The following is a 23,511-nucleotide window of genomic DNA, read 5'->3' on the forward strand; positions in this document are numbered from 1 at the left end:
AACCAACCCACTCCAGTATTCTTGCCTAGAGAATCCTGTGGACGGCGGAGCCTAGTGGGCTGCTGTCCATAGGGTCGCACAGAGTCGGACATGACTGAGGCGACTTAGCAAGTGTGCGTGCGTGTTTTATTAATCACCTGTATACACTTTTAATTAAAGGGCCTATAGAATGTGATGAGGTAGAATGTGATCAAGTATTTACAGTCATAAGAAACTGTAGGACAAATAAATTGCACGATATGGTTGATTGGCTATGTCTAAGTGCACCAAATTTCTAGTTCAAGGTCTATGTGTAACAGACATGCCTTAAGGTAACCCCCAGTGACTTGGACCCTTGTATGATCTTCATTCTTGAAGTCCTTGTTGAACCTGTGACTTAATAGAACATGAAAAATGTACAAATCCCATCATAATGCAGTTACATTATGTTATAGAAGACTACATCACAGCAGACTAGAAAGAGATCCTTCTGCTGGCTTTAAAGAAACAAGCCAAGGCTTCCCTGGTGGCTCGGCGGTAAAGAATCCACCTGCCAATGTAGGAGACATGGATTCAAATCCCTGATCCGGGAATATGCCTTGGGGCAACTAAGCCAGTGTGCCACAACCATTGAGCCTGTGCTCTAGAGCCCAGGAGCCACAACTACCGAAGCCTACACGCTCCAGAGCCTGTGCTCTGCAACGAGAGAAGCCACCGCAATGAGAAGCCCATGCACCGCGACTAGCGAGTAGCCCTCATTCTCTGCAACTAGAGAAAAAGCCCGTGCAGCAATGGAAACCCACCACAGCCAAATAAAGTAAATAAATCACTTTTAAAAAAGAAAGAAAAACAAGCCTTCATGATTTCTGCAGTTGCAAAGAAATGGATTCTGCCAAGAAATCTGTATGCTTGGAGGAGGTCTTGCACCTCAGTGAAGACACCGGTTCCAATGGAAGTTCTGACTGTCATTTTGCGCAGCCCTAAATTAGGGACTCAGCTAAGCTGTACCTGGAATCCTGACACACAGAATCTGCAAGATATAAAATGGAAGTTGCTTCAAGCAGCTAAGTTTGTGGTCATTTGTTATGCAGCAAGAGAAAATTAATACAGCGAGAGACCTGGAAGTCTCTTTGGCTGCCTTAAGAAAAACATTGATATCCTAGAGCCAAGAGCTCAAGATTTTTGAAAACCAAACTCAAAGTTTAATCTTATAGATGGTTGAATTAAAATTAAATTCTCAATTTTGTAAGCTCTCATATTAAACTTAAGGAGCTGAATGGACATAAGAGGGGCTCTGAAAATTACATTGAGGACATATGAGGTGATTTCAGTAAGCTGGTGACCATTAATCCCTACAGTTTGCCAAGTAGCCTGAGGAGGTTAGTTTTCCCTTGCTTAATGCTCTTCTAATGGCCCCTCCTGGAATTGAGTTACCTGCTGATTGTCCTGAGGACATATCCTCAGCACCTTTTCCTACTCCTTTAGTAATAATCAGATTCGGGTTCTAGCAGCTGAGTCACACTATATGAGGTGCAAACTATATGACCAGTGAAGAGATATAATACATACCCAAATAAGTACATAAATTCTACAATTTAAATCAACCAAATCCATGTGTGTGAGAATAGGACCAAAGACTATTGGATAAGAGTGGAAAGAATCTAATATTGGATTGAATCACATTTATTCACATAGGCTTACTAAAGAGATTCTGGACTCAGTATTTTAACTCAAGTGTTTGGAATGATTTTACCAGCTTGCTTGGTTGGTTGACTGAAATTTGGACTCAAAAGTGACCTATGTTAAATGAAGGATCTCTAGGTCTGAGGAACAGAAGTCTGAGTTGAGTCGCCACAGAAAACAGTCATGCCCTGTCAATCAACCCCCAGTATTCACAGACACAGAAGGACTGAAAGGGGAGACTGAGACCCCTTGAGAAATGACGCTGCCATATTGTCAACATTTATACTGTAAATCCTTCCCTGGCCTTTGCAGAGGAGTCTGTGGCTTAACTATTTACCAGGTGATAATGCAATGGCCAAGATAAAGTAATCACACTTTCCAGGGATCACTGACACTGCTATGAATCGACTTTAATTCACAGAGATCCATAATCCCACTTTAGTGAGAAAAGAGGCTTTTATGAAGGTGGGATGATTAATGGAACTTTGTTGGGTTCAGACTCACATTGGACCCAAAGAGTCACTAATCATACTCTGTGTTTACTTTCCCAGATTCTGGTAGAATTCTCCACATACAGCCTGACCTGTAGGATGTGGACTACTTTTTTGTTTGTTTGGAAACCACGTGACATGCAGGATCTTAGTTCCCCAATCAGGAATGGAACCCATGCCCTTTGCAGTGGGAGTGTGGAGTTTCTACTGCTGGACCACCAGGAAGTCCCAGATATGGGCTATTATTATAGTAAAAGTAAAGTGGAAAATATTCTGTTTCCCCCTATCAAAATAGTAAACCAGAGAGACTGCAGAGATTAGTGGTACCATAAAGGACTGAAAGACACATGGGTCCTTCCACACCCCTACTCAATTTGCCCAAGCAAAAGATTAACTGATCTTGGAGATGACAATCATTAGTAAAAACTTAATCACATGATGACTTCACCTGAATATACGGATTCATTGTTGGAACAAGTCAACATATACCGTGGGAACCAGTATGGATCAATTGATCTGATAAATGTTTTTTTTCTCTACATTCGTCAGTAAAGATGAAAAAGTTGACTTTGGCTGGCAAGGCCAGCAATATATCCTCACTGTTCCACCCAGGACTAACTTTCCCGTCCTTTGTCATAATTTAGACCATAGCATCTTTAAGAGCCTTTACTCTGTATGGTGCAGCCTGCAGGTACCATAGACTATAAGGAACAGGTAATACGGTGGGAATAAGTGGTAGTTATTTCTGATCTCAGACCAGGCAACTTTTAGCTTCCGATGTTAAAGTTAAATATGTTCTCACTTCACAATAAATCAGTAACTTCAAAGCTTTGGGGGCAAAGTTACACATTTAATGAGACATTTCCCTTACACAGAAAAATAAAGGTACTGATGATCCTTCCCTCAAGAGTAACTCAGAGAATTAAATAAGATAGTCAAGGTAAATATAGTGTCTTAGACACAGTAATTGCTAAGTAAACATTAATCATATTGGAGAAAAATGACACAAAAGATGGTCATAATACATTAAATGAAAACCACTACAAAATATGACAGATATACCCCATATACATGTGTGTGTATAAAGGTTTCTGTGATGGGTTTAGAGGTAATTTACATTACATTCCTTTTGTGTGTATTTTCTACCATTAAAAAAATCCAGGTTTTTAGTTCTACTGAGTGCACTTGGTGGGCAAAATTAGTAACTTCTGCAAATACACTGAAAGGCACATGTGCACCAGAGGATAGGAAATGAATCTCACAGAAATTCAAGGGCCTGCTGCCAACTCAGCAAAACTTGGTGTCTGGCGATCTAGGGTATATCAAGAAGGATAAGTTGCTGCATTTTGCTCCTCTTACCAAAACGGGGCACACTGCGCCATGGGTCTCTTTGGGTTTCAGAGTTAATACATACCTCAGGTAGCATGCGCTTCTATTGTATTTGCCAAGGAACCTAGAAGGCTTCTAGAACAAGATCCCAGAGCAAGAAAGGTTTGGCAACAAGCCAAGAGAGCCAGACTGGCACCTCTGCCACTTAGGTCACGAGACCGGAGAGATCCTCCAGTGTTTGGAGTGTGTGTGGCAGATAAGATGTTGTCAAGGAGCCTTTGTCAGTCCTCTACGTGAAGATCTTACCACACACTCAGGGAAATCACCTGCTTCCCAGGAACTTATAGAGGTCTGGGTGTGGTCTCCTCTGTCTAAATAAAATTTTGCGTAATCTGTTTATTTAAATATAGCCTTCATTAAGGAAAAAAAAACTATTCATAAATGTTAAGTGAAATTTTAAACCCTGGTTCAAGGAAAACAAACACACCTCAGCAGAACCTCAAAAATACTGCTGGAGTTCTACTTATACCTACTCTACAAGGGTTATCGTTCTTATTTAAACACCACATTTTACATTTTCAAAAATACAATTGTTCATCATGTACTCTTTTATATCTGACTTCTTCTGGTTAACATTATCTCTTGAGATTTATCCATACCATTGCATGTAGCAATGGTTCATTCATTCTCATTGCTGTTTATTATTCTATTTTCTGAACTATCTACTAATCCTTATACCTACCTGCTATGTTTTACAGATTAGGGTTGGCATAAACTTAAATGCAAAAACCTCAGACTCTAATGACTAAGTTTATTCGAGGAGATATGAGGAAATGTGGGGGAAGATGATAATTTTAGAAATCCCCTCTGGATCATCCTTGATACAAAACCATAATGATTTATTTACTGACATGGGGGAGGGATCATTACAACAGAGATTTCCACTCTCTACTGAATACATACCATTTAATATACCAGACTGAGAATTAACTTCAGCAAACACTGGCCAGATATAAATACCTGGGAGTTTCTATCAGCCCTGACCAGTGGCTGAGATACTGAAGTTTACTAGCAGGAACTGAAAGGTGGACCACTGATCAAGAAAGTGATGGGTAAGGAAAGGTGGAACTAAAGATGTGATCCCAACTTCTGGAAAGGGGACAGCTAAGAAGCTGTTCATACAAATGGGGACATGTCATCTATTCCTTTATGCAACAGATTTCCACAGCTTTCTATCAGGAACCACTTTGGGTCCTCTCAGTTTCCCTCCTGTGATCTTTATGCCTATCATTTTACTTTTCAGCAATGAAGACAACACAGCTCTTAAAGCCTGTTTCCTCATCTTTAAATAAGGATAATACCTACATGCACAGTTTTGTTGAAAGGATTAATAAATAAATGTATACACAAGGAATGGTGTTACAAATGCCATTAAAGAAAGCCATTTGAATCTTTAGACACCACTTCCAGCAGTCATTGTCCATTTAATATGCAAGTATTATGTTGACAAATATCAATGACAGAAGAAGCTGCTGCTGTTTTATTTGATGATTAATTTGTGCACAGACTTATGCATTGGTATTTCTGTTTCTGGCAAAAACTAGGAGAGACACTGAGACATCATCTTTGCCATTGTCTGTGTCTTGAAGGACCTTCCCAGAGCCCCTCTTACTCTAAGTTACTGAGTATTTGGTCTGGCAGATGCATGGTCCCCTGAGCATGGCAGGGTCACCACAGTCTTAGGTTTCCTATGAAATTTCAAATGCTGAAGACAATAAGGGACCTTACTGTGTGGATCACAATAAACTGTGGAAAACTCTGAAAGAAATGGGAATACCAGACCACCTGACCTGCCTCTTGAGAAACCTATATGCAGGTCAGGAAGCAACAGTTAGAACTGGACATGGAACGACAGACTGGTTCCAAATAGGAAAAGGAGTACGTTAAGGCTGTATATTGTCACCCTGCTTATTTAACTTATATGCAGAGTACATCATGAGAAACGTTGGGCTGGAAGAAGAACAAGCTGGAATCAAGATTGCTGGGAGAAATATCAATAACCTCAGATATGCAGATGACACCACCCTTATGGAAGAAAGTGAAGAGGAACTAAAAAGCCTCTTGATGAAAGTGAAAGAGGAGAGTGAAAAAGTTGGCTTAAAGCTCAACATTCAGAAAACTAAGATCATGGCATCTGGTCCCATCACTTCATGGGAAATATATGGGGAAACAGTGGGAACAGTATCAGACTTTATTTTGGGGGGCTCCAAAATCACTGCAGATGGTGATTGCAGCCATGAAATTAAAAGACGCTTACTCCTTGGAAGGAAAGTTATGACCAACCCAGATAGCATATTCAAAAGCAGAGACATTATTTTGCCAACAAAGGTCCGTCTAGTCAAGGCTATGGTTTTTCCAGTAGTCATGTATGGATGTGAGAGTTGGACTATAAAGAAAGCTGAGAGCTGAAGAATTGATGCTTTTGAACTGTGGTGTTGGAGAAGACTCTTGAGAGTCCCTTGGACTGCAAGGAGATCCAACCAGTCCATTCTAAAGGAGATCAGCCCTGGGATTTCTTTGGAAGGACTGATGCTAAAGCTGAAACTCCAATACTTTGGCCACCTCATGCAAAGAGTTGACTCATTGGAAAAGACTCTGATGCTGGGAGGGATTGGGGGCAGGAGGAAAAGGGGACAACAGAGGATAAGATATTTGGATGGCATCACCGACTCGATAGATGTGAGTTGAGTGAACTCCGGGAGTTGGTGATGGACAGGGAGGCCTGGCGTGCTGCAATTCATGGGGTCCCAAAGAGGCGGACACAACTGAGCGACTGAACTGAACTGAACAGGACAAGTGATCCAACATCCCCCTGGATTAGTGATTATGGCATCCTTGGCAGAAGATGCCTTCACCTTCTGTTTGAACACCATCAGTGACAGGAAGCACCACGCCTTACAAGGCAGCCTGCTCTGTTGGTAGGCTGACCTGAGGGTCACCTATTTCCTTCTTGCACTAAACTTAATCATGTCTCCATGTGAGTTCCATCCCATTGTCCTACTTCTGCCTTCTGGAATCCATCTGCATCCTCTTCCACATGACAGTTCTACAAAAATATAAAAAATGCCATTTCTTTCTGCTGCTGCTGCCGCCGCTGCTGCTAAATCACTTCAGTCGTGTCCGACTCTGTTGGACCCCATAGACGGCAGCCCACCAGGCTCCCCCGTCCCTGGGATTCTCCAGGCAAGAACACTGGAGTGGGTTTCCATTTCCTTCTCCAATGCATGAAAGTGAAAAGTGAAAGTGAAGTCGCTCAGTTGTGTCCAGCTCTTTGCGACCCCATGGACTGCAGCCTACCAGACTCCTCCATCCATGGGACTTTCCAGGCAAGAGTACTGGAGTGGGGTGCCATTGCCTTCTCCAATTCCTTTCTGGAGATACATCAGTTATCTCCAGATAACTGAAAGGGATAACTGAAGGTTCGAAAGGGATCTCCAGGGGAGTTACATAGTGTATTTTGGACTTTGAGAGTAAATTCATGTCTGTGTTGAATTTTATATGTATATAATGTAGGGTGTTCACCTATAAGGTCCACCAAAAGCTTTGATCTATGATTATAGTTTGACAAAGAAATAGTCCAAAACTTATATTCATCAACATGTTGAATTCATACTGCTAGGGGGTCCAGATTTGGTGATAATTTTGGAGAAAAGGAAAAAAAGTGCTTAAGAATATGAGCTATGGAGTCAGATTGAGAGAAAAATTTTGCATTTTGCTACTCTGTAATACCTGTGTCACCCTGAGCAAATTTTCTGATCTCCCTGAGAGCTTCAGTTTCCTTATCTATGAATTGTTTTTTGAGAGGATTAAATGAGAAAATTACCATGAAAATTTTAGTTCATAGTGTTAGTTTAAAAGTGTTAGTCGCTTAGCTCAGTCCTCTTTGCAATTCCATGAACTGTAGCCTGCTAGGCTCCTCTGTCCATGGAATTCTCCAGGCAAGAATACTGGAGTGTATTCCCATTTCCTCCTCCAAGGGATCTTCCCCATCCAGGGATCTAACTCAGGTCTGAATTGCAGGTGGATTCTTTACCCTATGAGCCACTAGGGAAGCCCCAGTTCCTAGTAGATGCTCAATCATTAAAAATAAATTACATGCTAATAGATACTTTGATTATTACATTCTGGAATGTTCATGTCTTCGTTTTAGCACAATAGTCTGAAATTCATTTTCTCATAAAGTCAGTGACTTATCCAAAGCCACATAAGTAGCAAGCAACAGGGTAAGAAATCAAGTCTAAAGCCTCTGAATTTAAACTGCCATGTTTTTGTAACCAGGCCCAAGCTACCTCCATGTCACAGGACTACTAAATGGGCAGACAATGTCTCCAGTAAAAACTGAGATCAATTCTTCCAATAGTCCCCATAGGACTATTTATGATTATCCAAGGATATGGCTATGGACTGTGTGTTATCCAAGGATAATATATGTATTCCAAGGATATTACCTTTGTTTATAATACGTCTGGGCCCCTCTTTAAAAAGGAATTTTTTAAAATCTTCAGTTGTAGCGAACTATATCTTTTATTGCCCAAAAATAAATAAATAAATAAAATTCAACCTCATTCAAAAGTCACTCAGAGCCCACTCTGATGAGTCAAGTGGGGTGATGAAGCTGGGAGTTCATTTTCTGCCACACTGGCCTTGTGCTAGTGAAGCTGAGCCCAGTTTCCTTGTGTGATTTATAACTGGGCTCCAAAAGCAGGCCCCAAAGAGGAGTTTCCATCAGGTTTGGGGTTTTCCTCACTGGATTAAGGAGGTTTTTCTCACTTCCAAGAAAATTCTGTCATGAAAGACAATGTTTATTTAAAGACATAAATTCCCACTTATCTCTTAAAAGTACAAGTCCATCCCATTAATTCACTTAAATACATTAATTTGGTACAAGATGTGCTAAAGACATTATGCTAAATCCTAGGGCTACAAAGATAGCATGATTTCCCAGAAGAGATTTAAAATACAGCCAGTTATTAAGAGAAGAGAGGGATATCCCTGGTGGTTCAGTGGTTACAAATTTGCCTGCCAGTGCAGGGGACACAAGTTTGATCCCTGGTCCAGGAAGATCCCACATGCTGAGGGGAAATGAAGCCCCTGTACCACAACTACTGAGCCCACCCTCCAGAGCCTGCAAGCAGAAGCCCCCGAGCTGCAGCTATAGAGCCCGTGCACCTTAGAGTCTGTACTACACAACAAGAGAAGCCATCATTATAAGAAGCCCGCACCCCCCCAGCCAGATAGATAGTAGCTCCTGCTAGCCTCAACTAAAGTCCACACATAGTAACAAAGATCCAGCACAACTAAAAATTAATTAAAAAACAAAAATACAAACTCCTGGATCTCATTCCCAGATTCTGACACGGGAGGTTAGAGAAGGGCTTGGGAGTTTGGTAAAGAAAATAAAAGAGAAGGGTGAGCAAAAATGACATTGTGGAGATGAGTTTAGGATTGTTTGACATATAGGGTGTTTGGGGAACAAGAAGGAGTTCAGAGAGATTCATAGGCAGTGTAGGAAGTCTTGGTGGAGATGGTGACAACTTACTGACCTTAGATGGACCTCAAGGAGATAAGCAGTCATACAGTGAGGAGAAAGGGATTCTAGACAGGTGGAATAGAATGAACAGAAGTCCAGAGACATGGTGCAGAATGGAGTGTTCAAGCACGTACAAGATTATAGCTGGGGCTAAAGTGGGGAGCATTTATAGGTTTGTGCTGCAAAACAGACTTACAGGCAGGAGCAGTATCATAAAAGCTTGTATTTGAAATATAAAGTTTAGCTTTAACCTTGGGAAAGTAAGTTGGAATATAAAAGCCTAGTTTCACAGGTTAAAAAAAAAAACAAAAACCAATTACTCTGGTAGTAGTATGGAGGGGCTGGAGACAAAACCAGTAAGGCTGGAGCAGAAATTCAGTGAAGATACCAGCCAACGTAGATGGAGCAGATGAGGATGAGGAGGAAGGGGTATGGGTTTTAGGTTGGATTGATGAAGATCAATGAACAGGACTTGCTAATCAAAGGGAGGTGGCAAACAAAGGAAAGAAGGGAGACAAAGGCACTTGATTATAATTTGGCTCACTTGGGGCCCTTCCATTTATGCAAAGGCTTAACACTGTCAGAGAGGGTATCTGGGCACCAAGGTCTGGAAGAGTTAAACACACACACAATTCTGCATAATGAATACATTTCATTATTTTTAGTCAATTGCAGGGCCATCACATAGAACATAAGTGATGCATGAGGCCAGAAATAATTTTAGACCTCTGTGTTTGACATTTATTTAAGGTTATTATCAAGAGATAATAGACTATGTGCTCCTTATAATAGAGTTGTATTCTCTCTTTTTTTTTTTTTTTTTGAAATTAAAGTAGCAAGTAGTGAAATGCCTCATGCATGGCAATGATATTCAGCTTCTTCTTTGAGTTTCTTTCTGAGATATGGGGTCCGAGGTGGTTTTGAAAAGAGTCCTTGGAGACTGCTATGAGTTTTCCATTGATTTCATATGCACAGAGGCTTCAGGTATACTTTCTCGATGATGCCTATTGTTAACCAGTTTTAAAGGGGGGAGCATTTACTGGGGGAAAAAAAAGCCATTGAGATGAATTTCAGGCCAAGCAAAAAACAAAAACCACCAAAGACCTATGCTTTGTCATTTTTACAACTACCTTACTGCAGACAGAAGAAGTAAGTAGGTGGACAAAAACCCCTATTGGAAAAAAAAGTCTTTCTTCTGGAATGCTCAAGCTGCTCCCTCAAATCTCTTAAGTGAAAGATTATTCACAGAGAAAAGAGCCCAAGGCGAACTGGGCAGTGATTGGGAGAATATCTGGTTAAAGCAGAAGGTAAAAGTATTAGGGCACCACCAGTGAGTGGAAAGGGAAGAAGGAGCATCTCAGATAAGTCACCTCCCTCCTATGTTCAAGGTTTGGCCTCATAGAAGGGCTCTAGGACTAAGGACCCAGAGACAGCACCCAAGTCACGCAGCTTCCTTTAGAAAAAGTCAAGTTGGCAATTGGCTTCAGCCATCCTTGCCCTGAATGAACTCATAATCTGGTGTTGTATCCTATCCTAATTCATATTACAGCACAAGATCTTGAAGGACACATGAGTTCCATAACAGAGATAGAGCACAGCGTTTCCCTCAAATGGACATTGTGCTGAGATAAGTGGACATAACAGACGCCTCTATCTTCAGGAGAGACATCATTCTCTACCTCCAGGAATCAAGTGGCTTCTCCATGTGCCATAACTGAGAAGAAGACACCACAATCTTGATGCTTCCTAAAACACCTCTTAATCTGCTAAAATGATATCACTGAATGTAACTTTAGAGAATTAAAGGGCACTTACCCATTCATGCCAGTCTGAGATATCTCAGGGAATGAGATTATCAAACAACATGAAAAGGAAGAAGTATTTTGGGAACCAGAGCACTTATACTTAGAGCAGACATGCATTGAGAAGCAAATCTCAAGTAGAGGTAATTTATAGCACTCTGGGTTACATCTCAGGCAGACTGGTTACATCTCAGGCAGACTTCCCCAGTGACTCACTAGTAAAAGAATCTGCTGCAATGCAGGAGGATGCAGGTTCAATCCCTGGTTGGGCAGATCCTTGCAGTATTCTTGCCTGGGAAATCCCATGGACAGAGGAGCCTGGTGAGCTACAGTCCATGAGATTGTAAAAGAGGACACGATTTAGTGATGAAACAACTTCTTAATCCCTTTATTAGTCCCTCTGTTCTCTTTTCCTCACTTCTTACTGCAACACCAAGGTTCCAAGATTGAATCTAAAACCTACCCTTTTCAAGTCTCCCCTGAAAATCACAGAGGGATAACACTGGACTGTAATTTGGAGACACTCTGAATAATAAAACAAAAGAGCCAGGTTTGATCATGAGACAGAAGTGTTTCTTCTTTATAGTGGGCACTCTTGAAATCCTAAAATAAAAGCCAAATCCAGGCACACAGGGTATAGGGGTGTCATTACGTGGAATCTTTTGAGGGACAACCATCATCCAAATCCACGTATTTTAAAGAGTGGAGATGGCTGTGGGCTGAGATGGCCACATTGAGGCTAGAGAAGTGGGAAATGCGGGTCTCTGCTCCTCTGTGATGTGGGACAAGGCTCAGTTGTTGGAGTTCAGTCTCTCCAAGCAGGACCACACCATGGTTGCCTTGATGACTCAACAACTCTACTATATGAAGGTCTGCTGTGTGGCCCCACCCTGATTCTCTGAAACCACAGGATAAATGTGGTTCATATTTCTGAAGCATTAAGTTAATGCAATTATCAGAGGAAAATAATCTTTTTTTAAATAGTAGCTAATATTTATTGAGCACTTAATAACTGCTTAGCACTGTCTTGAGTTGGAGAAGGAAATGGCAACCCACTCCACTATTCTTGCCTTGAGAATCACATGGACAGAGGAGCCTGGCAGACTACAGTCCATGGGGTCACAAAGAGTCGGACACGACTGAGCAACTAACACACTGTCTTGAGTGCTTTACACAGATTAACTAATTTATTTGCCCCTATCAACAATAAGATTGAAACAACTACCATATTTGTTTTAAAAATGAGAAAACCGATATATATAAAAGCTGAGTAACTAGTCCAAAGCTGTAATAGTACTAAGTGGTGGAGTCAAATTTTGGACTCAGTACATTGACACAAATAAATTACAGTTTATGCAAAAAAAAAAAAAAATTAGTCAAATTCAATGAAATGACAAAGTTTTTAAGCACATGACTTAGAGTGAAGTCCTTACTCATCTTTGCATAAGGATATTTTTGTAGAAAGAGATTAAAATATACCAGTTTGTATCTGCCAACTCATGTACATACTGATAAGTTTGAGAGAAATGGTAGATGTAATCCCTACCCTCAAAGAGCTTGAGGAAGAAAATGCAGATGCAGGCAAAACAGCAGATGACAAACATATTTTTTTAAGACAGCTAGCTCCATATTTTCTTGACATTCAGGGCAAGATGCCTTGAGTGTTTACAGATAAAGTAGATCACTGAGGAAGTGCAGATGTGGGTGGCAAGGTAAAAAGACTAAGGGAAGGTCAAGCTTAAAGTAGGAATGAGGATTTACACAGGAAATGGGGAGAAACGTCATGACAAGTGGAGAGGATCCACCTTATTCAGTTAGACAAAAATGTTGTTAGGCAAAGTGAAAAGCTCTGATAGAGATCTCTGAATGCCATTTAGTTGCTCCCTTCACAAGTGTTTATTGAGTATTTTCTATATCCAGACATTGACAATCAAGTCTAAATTTGATCCAAAGAGAAAGGGAGGGCAAATACACAGGTAGAAGCTATCCTGGTGGCAGTGGTCTTCAGCAAGGGAAAAAGGAGGGGAAGGGAAGGATGGGAGAGAACAGAACTTGTCAATATGCTGTTTTGCAATAATCCTATTAACACATAACAAGAGCCTAGAAAAGGAAGAAAGAAATGGTGAGAGATAGGAAGGTCACCTTTGAGAAATGCCATGAAGAAAAAAATCAATGTGCCTTACTAACAGACTGAACTAAGGGATAAATTGGCAACCTGGCTGAATAGTTCGGGAACATGGAAAATAGGATATCCATGGACATAAAGGGAAGGCCTGAAGAACCACTGGCCTAGAAGGAATATGTTCAAGTTTTCCAGTTGAGTTTTAGCTACAATTTGACCAAATATCTAGGTAAAGTTGTCCTGTAGGAAACAGACAACTTAAAAGTAGACTCAAATAGGCTAATATATCTATTAATAGAAACTCTGACATTCCTATCAACAGTAACAGAAAAATAGTTGAACTCTAAAAGTTGATGGGGACTGTCATTTAAAGATAGACAGCTGATCACACAAACTGAATTCAGCCATAATGAATACTAAATAAAGATAGAAAATCAATTGTAAAGCAATTGTAAAAGGACAAAACACAATGGTAAATAGAACAGAAGTGAATACAATAGCAACAGTATTTTAAAGCTGGAAAGTAGTCAGTATTAATTGCCTTAGCTGGTTGGAGAATGCTAAATCCTAACCTGTGGAAGTGAAGTGAAAGTCAGTCAGTCGTGACCAACTCTTTGCGACCCCATGGACTGTAGTCTGTGGAATTCTCCAGGCCAGAATATTGGAATGGGTAACCTTTCCCTTCTCCAGGGGATCTTTTCAACCCAGGGATCAAACCCAAGTCTGCCATATTGCAGGCGGATTCTTTACCAGCTGAGCCATAGGAAAACCCAAGAATACTGGAGTGGGTAGCCTATCCCTTCTCCAGTGCATCGTTCCAACCCAGGAATCTAACTGGGGTCTCCTGCATTGCAGGCGGATTCTTTACCAGATGAGCTACCAGGTAAACAGTGAAATATCCTCATTTACAAAATCCCCTAGGCTCTGGAATCTGAAGAACTAAGTACCCAGAATATATGTATGTATATTGAAGGGTGGGAATATACAGTTAAAAAGAGGGTGGCTAATAGAAAATTTTATGAAGCAGTTAGGCTCCCAGTTCCTCCTTCCATTCCAAGCAACTCCTTGCTCACTGCAGAAACCTAATTTTTTTCCTCTGGATAGAATAAAATAGAAGGTCGTAAAGAACCCACCTGCCAGTGCAGGAGACGCAGGAGATGTGGTTTTGATCCCTGGATGGGGAAGATCTCCTGGAGGAAGAAATTGAACCCAATCCAGGATACTTGCCTGGGAAATTCCATGGACAGAGGGGCTTGGTGGGCTACAGTCTATGGGGTCACAAAGAGTCAGACACAACTGAGTCATTGAGCATACACTCTCTAGATTGCAGGATGCTGATCACCACTGAAGACAGGGATAATGAAGGCTATGTGAACAGGGGGATTGATCAAGCTTACGACTGCCAACTAAATGTTTAGTCCAAAATCCTGATGGAAAATAATATCCAATTAAAATTTAAAACCAGTCAACTCTCAGTTAAGTTTGAGGGTAGGAAAATGATGCCTGAGTCTAAAATACTCTGCTTCCCTTACATTCTTAATCAAGCAGTTCCTGAAGAATGCATTCAGCTGAAATAAAGGAAAAAAAAAAAAAACCAAGGTGAGAACCCACACAATAGGAAGTGAAAAGAATGTTAAAGATGTAGTTACAGAGAGACTCCCATAATACAGTTGGGTAGCGTACTTAGAAAAAAATAAATCCAAATTGAACAGGCCAGAAAATCCTGGGAGTTTTACTAGGAGATGGAACTGACAATACCTAACATGATTAGAAGAAACAGGACAGGAAAGGAATTTACACAACTGGGAAGCAGTATGATATAAGTGAGAGAGAAACACAGAGGCAATTTAACGAACAAGTTGTTTTGGCAGAAAAAAATTATGATAGTATAACATATAATTCAGCTATAAAGTAACAATATAAAAACTATATTTGATCACATCTTAATTTGACCAAATAAGAAAGATAAATGGACAAGAAGTGAATATATTTTATAGGAGGCTGAGTAGAAAACGGTGGCTATATCTTCTTGTATAATTGGAAGCCAAGCTTCCCTGGTGGCTCAGACTGCAAAGAATCTGCTGCAATGCAGGAGACCTGGTTTCAATCCCTGGGTTGGGATGATCCTCTAAAAGAGGGCATAGCAACCCACTCCAGTATTCTTGCCTGGAGATTTCCCATGGACAGAGGAATCTGGAGGGCTGCAGTCCATGTGGTCACAAAGAGTAGGAAATGACTGAATGACTAAGCACGGCACACGCAGCACACAATTACAGAAACTAAAAAAAAAAAAGTGTTTCTATTTAGAGATACTAGGATAATTATGACCCAGAAGATCTGAATATGGGTACCTATGATACAGTAGGCAGAATAATGCCCCTACCCCAAAAGATGCCCAAGTTGTAATTCCTGGAATCCATGAACATTACTTTAAATGGCAAAAGTAACTGCAGATATGAGAAAGCTTAAGGACCTTAAAATGGAGACTATCCTAGATTATCAGGGTGGGCCCAATCTGGTCATGAATCCTTAAAAGTAGACAAGAAAAGCAGGAGATGAGAGACACAGATGGCAAGATGAGAAGGCTCCTAAGCCCTGTGGCTTATTTTGAGATGTAGGCGGCTAGTTTAAGGATCAGGGTGCCACGCAGCTGTGGGCTGATAGCCAGCAACCATCCTACACCTGCCTGGAACTGAATTCTGCCAACACCTGAATGAACAAGACACCAGATTCTCCCCTAAAGCCCTCAGAAATGCATGCAACCCCACTGATATCTTCATTATATCCCAGTGAGAGCTATGTCAGACTTCGGACTTCCAGAACTGGGAGATGACAAATATATGTTGTTTTAAGCCACCAAGTTTGTCATAATTTGTTATGACAATAGAACACTCACATGAGAAGTGGAAAATATTTGCAGGGGATCAGGGACTGTAGGTTTTCATAAGAAATTTTGAAGACATATTTGACACTTTAAATCATGTTCATGTATAACGTTAATAAATTTGTTTTTAATTACAAAGCAAACATACACTATCACGAGCTATTAAACCCACTACCAGAAACTCATACCTCAATTTTTTTTAATTTAGTATAGGTTGAAGAAATGGCAAGCATAAACAGAAAACTAGAATTATTTTTACTGGAAATAATTATAAATGGGTAGAAAATTATATTCAGTTATAATTACAGATTTGTGTTACTATTTTCTTTAACTTGTAATATTTATATTTATTTTACATACTATGTTTTATAAATATGTATGCTATTTCAGTTTGTGTTTTGCTATTTTTAAATAAGCTTTGTGGGAAGCCCTCCCCACTTCTAGCAAATCATACTTGAAGAAGATGTACCTATGAGGAATTAAATAAGATCTTGAGTTCTGGATTTATAAAAGCATTCATTGTTTTTTCACCTTTTGGTGATCTATCCACTGCCTTGAAATTAACTATTTTACTCTGCTAAAACAAACATAAACAGGATTAAAAGAAAATAAAAGGAAAGAGCAAAAATATAAAATGGGATGAGAGAAAGGTTTAAGACAAAACACTCAGAGGCTCCCATGGTTTGGAGACAGAGTATGTAAGAAATAGCCTGAAAAATTGACAGAGAAGGAACTGGTGGAGGCAGGGGTTAGTGTGGCAGATTTAACATGGAGGAAGGTCAGTATATGAAGATCTATTGACTCGACAAAACTTTACTGACATCGGCAATGAGCTAGGAACTCTGCTAGTCACCGAAGATGCAGAGGAAATAAACAGATGTCAAAACAAATGAGAGAAGCCAGGAAGAGAGTGAACATTTGAGGACGAAATTTCATTTGTACCACTCACAGCCAGTGAAGCACAGCTAATTAATGACATCGGAAAGAACATTAGTATCTGCCTTGGTTTGGTAACTGGGAAGAAAGAGGTCGTCAGGGACACCGAATCCTTCAGTCCAACTGTTCATCCAACTGTGTGCTCAGCAGGTGTGTCTAGAGACGGGCTCCATGGACAGATTACTCATTAGTATCAGAAACTGGGAGGCGGGAGCCAGAAAAGGAATAACTAAAAGTATTCCTTCTTTCCCTGAGGGGAGCTAGGAGTCAACACAAGAGTTCAATGGACACAGAGGCCATGGACCTTCTGTGTCCACTGGAGGGTCTGAACATCTACAGAGCTGATATCACCATTTGCAGAGTGGTCACCCACAAAAATGAGGGCCCAGGGCCCAGAGATCACACTGGAGCACAGAGTGAAACTTGCTCTGATGAAATGCACAGGGCTTTGAAGAATTTGCTTTGCAATTTGAATAATTTTCATGTTTTTTTAAAAGTATTTTTTGGTAATATTTCACGTAAAAGCAGATTAGTAATGAAAGGCACATGTTTCTCTTGGTTCTTTCATGTTGTCTTGTAAATGTTGGGTCTTCAGAAGTTGTATTATTTTTGTCTCTGCTTTGGAGGCCTGCTGTTTCCTTAATTGATGTGGTAGCATTTGACTGGCTTTATTCCCATCGTCACATAATCATTATTTTCCATATCTCAGTTGTTGCTCCATTTCATTAACTTTTTCAGAAAATTGCTCCCTATTTATCTATTTATAGGTTCGGAATGCGTGTAGTCTTTGTCCAAAACCAGTATGATTTCCTTTATCTTCTTGCTTTTGATCTTTAATTTTCCTTTGTTCAGAATCAATCATTTTTCCCCCTCGATACTTCCTTTGATATTCCCTTTTTCTAGCTGCTGCCACAGTAATTGGAATTTTCTTGAATGTGTACTTTATTTAAAATCTTTTGGTTATAGGTGGTCCATTTGGGGGCCAGCAGTAGTTCACAAGCCCACAGCCCCCTACCATGTACCCCAGGCTCTCAGTCCCTCCAGTCTCACTTCTATCCCCTCCCTTCACCAAAGTCAATTTCCTAAAATGTTCCAGACTTCTTTCTTCCCATCAAGTAACTTTTCTTCCTTTTTCTTGAATTTTTCTATTTTCATTTGCCTATCATTTCCTTTTAACCATATCAGTCAATTCAGTCGCTCAGTCATCTCCGACTCTTTGAGACCCCATGGACTGCAGCACACTAGACTTCCCTATCCATCACCAACTCTCAGAGTTTACTTAAACTCATGTCCATCGAGTCAGCAATGCCATCCAACCATCTCATCCTCTGTTGGCCCCTTTTCCTCCTGCCTTCAATCTTTCCCAGCATCAGGGTCTTTTCTAATAAGTCAGTTCTTCGCATCAGATGGCCAAAATATTGGAGTTTCAGCTTTAGCATCAATCCTTCCAATGAATATTCAGGACTGATTTCCTTTAGGATGAACTGGTTGGATCTCCTTGCAGTCCAAGGGACTCTCAAGAGTCTCCTCCAACACCACAGTTCAAAAGCATCAATTCTTTGGTGCTCAGCTTTCTTTGTAGTCCAACTCTTACATCCATATATGACTACTGGAAAAACCATAGCTTTAACCATATAAATCACCAAAGTTTATAATCCTGATCCTTTCACCACATGTCAATTGTATTCATTTTAAGTCATCTTGCACATTTTTATATTAATTCCTAGTACCATTATTTTACTTATGGATCTAAGCTTTTTAGGTTTTCTATTTCTTTGCTATTGACCAGTAGAACAGAAAAATGGCCTTTTATAGCACCACATACTCATTGGTTTAATGTAATCATTATCTTGTAAGATCATTAAATCCATTTTAGCTGATTGATTCTTCTGGCATCTCTTATCCTCAGACATAAGCTGAGAGGAAACTGTGTAGTGTTCAATATCTATCTGTGGAATGAATGAATGAACGGAAGCTCATGTGCATCGGCTCGTGGGAGCGGTGCTGGGTATCTCACCATCTCATTCTGTGTTGCTTTTAGTGATGTACATTTAGATCCAGTCAAGCAAAGTAAGGCTGTGAATCTCCCGTTTCTCTGATTTCAAGATTTCACTAACTGTTTATGAAACCTTTTATCTAGTTAACTCAGCTGCTTGCTATTAAGATGTGTTATCTTCTTGGCTCAGAAATAAAGTCCCAGGGTAAAGAAGTAAAGAGGCCTGGTGTTCTCTTTTACTGAAGCCCTGCTTGATTGTCCCTGGCTTAAGCTTCCTGGGGTTAAATTATCTACAACCGATCTTGTTTTAACATTGTGAAATGTAAATTCTAAGGTATCAGGGGGTGCTTTCCTGGGCCAGAGAAGGTTGTGGTTCTGGGGATGGTAAATGGAAGAAACAGGAAAAGCATTCTCCCATCCTGTTTACCATTGAAGATAACCACCTCCTACCCAGACTCTAAGGGCCCCCGCATTCCTTACTAGCATTTCCAACACACCAGCAGCAGACAGGTCCCTCTATTTAAATAATCTGGAATCATCGGATGCTGCTGGAGCTATGCTGACAGTGGCCTGTAATCCTTTCCTATCTGAAGCAATATAGGCACTCAGCTCTTCCTATCTGTGTCACTGGTGGGGTCCCCAGACTTGATTCTCACCACCGCTTGCATAACATGTACCCTCTCAGTTTTCTGTAATTGATATTCATGGTGTTCTCCCATTAGTTCATGAAATGTATTCTAGCTACCATGCTGCCACACCAATCCTCTCAGGTGCCGTTATTGCCATGCCTTCCAAAACTGCCATGATGCCAAAACTGCTAATGATGCCAAGCCCACCAGACATTAGTGTCCCTCATGTAGGGACACCACACTGCTGCCTCCTATCTTCAAGGAGGGCACAGTGATGTCCAGAGCAAGGCCGTTAGTGCCCATCATTCCCAGAGTCATTGGCACCCTGTTTTATTCATAGGTGCGTGCTCTCCTGCTGCAGCAGGTGCTGGGCATGGCCACCCCAAACTGGGTGCGCCCACCCTGGGTGCTACCACTGCCATGACTCCTTCTGTAAGTGCTGAAGCCCTCAGTGTGACCAGCCCAGGCTGTGTCTTCTGTAACTCTAACTACATTCCGACTCATTCCCTCTCCCACGCTGAAGTAAAAGGGTCTCCATTTCCCCTTGGAGTTACATGTTACAACACGGGAACCGGAACAGGGCTTCCTCACCAACACAATCTCACAGTGATGTCAGTGGAACATTTCGTTTTTTTGGCTGTTGTTGTTGTCGTTCCTTGTTGCTATATCCTCTACTTCCTAGGGCTCTCCTAAGAGTTCTGGAATTGTGGTTTATGGGAGAGGGGCAAGCCAAGAGCTTGATAAGTCACACACTGGCAGGTGCCACCACCTTGGTCCACAACTCCCTGCCCTTGGAACATCCTTGTGCGCTCAGTTGTCTTATCATGAATTGTGTTATTTTTCCTACAACTAGACCACTTTGTCCCTGCCCCCATGGGCTTGCCAGTCTTGGTCAGGTTGTTTGAATCCTAGAATGAAACAGTCTTGAATTACTGCAATGTGGGGACATTAGCATATCTAATCCTTTCCATCTTTATTTCCCATAAACTCTCTTATTTACACACAACTCTGCAGGTTATAGGTGTTTTCACACCAATCACCTCATTAGTTTCATTATAACCCTGTGAAGCACACAGCATAGGTATGATTATAACTGTTTCAATCCTGAACCAACTGAGACCCACAGGTGCCCCTTGCCCAAGGCCATGTGATGAACAAATTACACAATCCAAACTGAGCTCAGCTGTATTAGTTCTTCTGATTTCCTTATATGATACCAATCCTCAGAATCCCTGGGTTATGCTTAGTGATGAAGTCTGGATAAGGAGAATCTACTTTTAATTATAAGTATAATCCATTAAAAAGTTTGAAACATTAGCTAAGTTTGGAAAGCATAAAATGTATTTGTAAACAAAGTCAGAAATTTATAGGAGAGTATTTTCCTAAATAGAATTCCCTCATAGCTAATAATATGGCACAATTCGAGTTAACAGGGGAGGGACAAAGCAAGTAATACATTGATTAATTTAATTTCTCTGCAGGCTTTTACCCAGAGGGATGGCCCTGCTTGCTGGACTTCAAGGAAGCGTTTCAACTCAGTTCACCAAGCACGAATGCAAGCTGTCTCTTTTTCAGGCCCTGAGCTAAGGTACAAGGAGGGATAGCAAAGATGATTACAAGCTGGACCTTAATATCAAAAGGTTCACAGTTTGCCGGAGAAAATAAAACGCAGACACAAATAACTAGGAGACAGGTTAAATGTGATAATAAACAGATAAAAAGCCATAGTAATATCTAGGGGTGTAAGAAATATGAGTGACAAAAGCCTTCTTTAAAATGTAAATAACCTTGCAGAGGAATAGGAACAAGAATCAAACCCTGTTTATAAATCGTATCTCCAAGAGGTGTTAGGTGATGCCCCACCCCATAAACGTGGTCTTGTGATATCAGTGTAGTTGGTGGCTGGTCCTCTCTTCACCATCAGTGTTGGGAAGAGAGTGCCTTGTGTTGTTCTGAGTCAAGGGCAGAATTTAGACTCTTTAGTACTGACCGCTGAAAATCAGGCCATTAGTCTGTGTGGGTGATCTGACTCAGCCCAGTCCCTTCTGTCACAATTGATGTTTTCTAGTTTCATTAAGAGCATTAAATTTCCATGGGGCAGATTCCCATTTCAACAAGGTGCGTACAACCTGCTAATGATGATCTCAAATGAGAAAGTCGTGTGCATCCATACAAATTGAGATCACACCTCCATCCCTGGAATATAGCTGTGATTACATTAAGGACACATTACAAGTCTGTCGCCTCTCATTTCATTTATTGTGCGTGTGAGCTGTGTTGGATCACTTTATCTCCTATTAAATCGCTAGCATTTCCTTTGGACTCAGATATGCCTTCTCTAGAACAAAACAGCAGCACACCCAACAGTTCCAGTGAGGAAGTGAAAGGGAAAACCATGGCCCCTTAAGCAAGTATGTGTATAATGAATGTGCCTCTAAAAAGGACAAACACGCCTTTCTCAATTCCAAAATGCAGATTATGGACATTATGTGTAGGATGTGCCTTCCATTTTCTTTTACAAAGATTAAAGTTTGGATGGTTTATACCCACTGCATCGCACAATCACTTTGCATGTGACATGCAGAGATGAGACAATGGTGACCAAGAGCTCTCAGGGCTTTAGGGGTACTGGATTGGTGATTAAACAAAGGCTGCAGTAGCCTTTCTGTGCACAACCATTTAAGGCTCTTTCTGGGGAAAATAACCTATTATATTTCTGTATCTGTTTACTTTAAATATTGAGCATTTTCTTTTTTCTAAATGTTACCGCACTCTTTTCATATATATTTATCATTACAATTCCTGAGTAGAGTTGCTCTCACTTTATAGGAAAGTGATTAATCTCATTGCTCTCACTTTATAGGAAAGAAATAAAGAACCAGACATGTTTTTAAAAGGAGGGAGGAGCCGTGTAACATAGACACTTAACAATGAACCTGTAGTCTAAGTTGCCACATCTGTAGTTCTGTTGTCTCTCTCTTGGTTCTATAAGCCTTGTGGACACTGACTACATAGGATGCTGACGACGGGAAAACCCGGATAGGGAGACAGGCTAGAAACCTCAGTCTGTATATGGCATTGCCCTTCATATGGCAGGAAAAGCATTGGCCTGGGAACTGGGAGTCTGAGTTCTACTCGGCTCTGCCCCTGACAACCATGATCACCTTGAGTAAGTGCTTTAATATCTCTGAGCAGTAATAGCCTAGTCTCTGCCTATCCCTTGGTAATTGCAAGATTCAAAGGGAAAAACTCATAGAATAAGCTTGGAAAGTAGAAATTGCACTGAGTGCACATCTGTATGTTAGGTGGGATATTTAGAGCTGTCAGAAATACAAATATGGGTGGAAGAGAGAATGTACAGGCTTACAAAGGATTCCACTAATATATGCAACTTGAAGAGTGAATCAGTCCATCACAGGTGGTGGTTTCTAAAACCTCTGTGTGTGCTGATGTCTGAGATAAGTAAGGGATAAAGCATTTCATCATCCAAATGCAGACAGGCATAAACTGGAATGTCCTATGGAAACTGCGTATGAACTCCTACCATAATAGGGTTCCAGATTTAAAGGATTCAGGCCAGGAAATGTGTTCTCTGTCAAGCTGTCCTGATGGTCAATGTGCTTTCTATGTAAGGCCCCACTTGTGTCACATCTGCCATGGACAACCTCCAACCCTCTCTGATTCCCTCTGCCCTCCCCTTCCTGACTGCCCAAGTAGTCCATAGAGACTGAGAGCATCCTTAAGGTTTCGGTATTAATCCTTTTTGTGAAGAGAAGTCATCACAAGCGAAGTGAAGTCAGTCAGTCATATCTGACTCTTTGCGACTCTATGGACTGTAGCCTACCAGGCTCCTCTGTCCATGGGATTTTCCAGGCAAGAGTACTGGAGTGGGGTGCCGTTTCCTTCTTCAGGGGATCTTCCCAACCCAGGGTTCAAACCCGAGTCTCCCACACTGTAGGCAGACACTTTACGATCTGAGCCATGAGGGAAGTCCTAAAGTCATCATGGGGGTTGACAAATGTTAAATCACTGGTCTACTGCCATATCTTCCTGCATGAGTATAGTCATTC

The 23,511-nt window shown here is 40.9% G+C and overlaps 1 long non-coding RNA gene across 1 annotated transcript in view; it reads right to left on the reverse strand.

Annotated features, from left to right (window-relative positions):
* The window catches only part of LOC133257379 (uncharacterized), a 412,549-nt gene that overhangs the window by 46,098 nt on the left and 342,940 nt on the right, over positions 1 to 23,511 (reverse strand). The gene's annotated exons all lie outside the window — the stretch shown is intronic.

Source organism: Bos javanicus, chromosome 11 (assembly GCF_032452875.1).
Source record: "Bos javanicus breed banteng chromosome 11, ARS-OSU_banteng_1.0, whole genome shotgun sequence".
In the NCBI taxonomy this organism is placed as follows: domain Eukaryota; kingdom Metazoa; phylum Chordata; class Mammalia; order Artiodactyla; family Bovidae; genus Bos; species Bos javanicus.